We start from the raw sequence: 405 nt of genomic DNA, 5'->3' as shown, positions 1-405 counted from the left end.
CAAGATGGCGACCGGCAGTTAAGAATAGAACAATTTCAAAAAACGTCACGAGAAGACGTCACGCGTTACGTAATCATTACGTCAGATTTCTAATTTAATGAAAAACTTTCGATTAATTAAATTGTATTTTTGGAAATGTAACAATTTTCTTTAAAATATAAATGATATAACCTAATTATTATATAGAAATTAAATTATAAATATTAAACACTTCAAACTATCTTAACCCTGCGTAAAGCGCGCCAAAGATTCACGCACAGTTGTGCGCGCGGGGTGCTATATAACCCTCGTGTTCAAAATTCAATTTTTCAAAACTCATAGTTTTTTTCGCGATTTTTTCATTTTGGATGTTTGTGGGCATGTGTTTTTGATGTATTAGTGAAAAAAACTACTTCAAATATATCG

The sequence above is a fragment of the Centruroides sculpturatus genome, unplaced genomic scaffold (assembly GCF_000671375.1).
Source record: "Centruroides sculpturatus isolate CEXI.00-Female unplaced genomic scaffold, Cexi_2.0 scaffold392, whole genome shotgun sequence".
NCBI classification, from domain to species: domain Eukaryota; kingdom Metazoa; phylum Arthropoda; class Arachnida; order Scorpiones; family Buthidae; genus Centruroides; species Centruroides sculpturatus.
The sequence above is the reverse complement of the archived record's forward strand: the minus strand, read 5'-3'. Positions refer to the sequence as shown.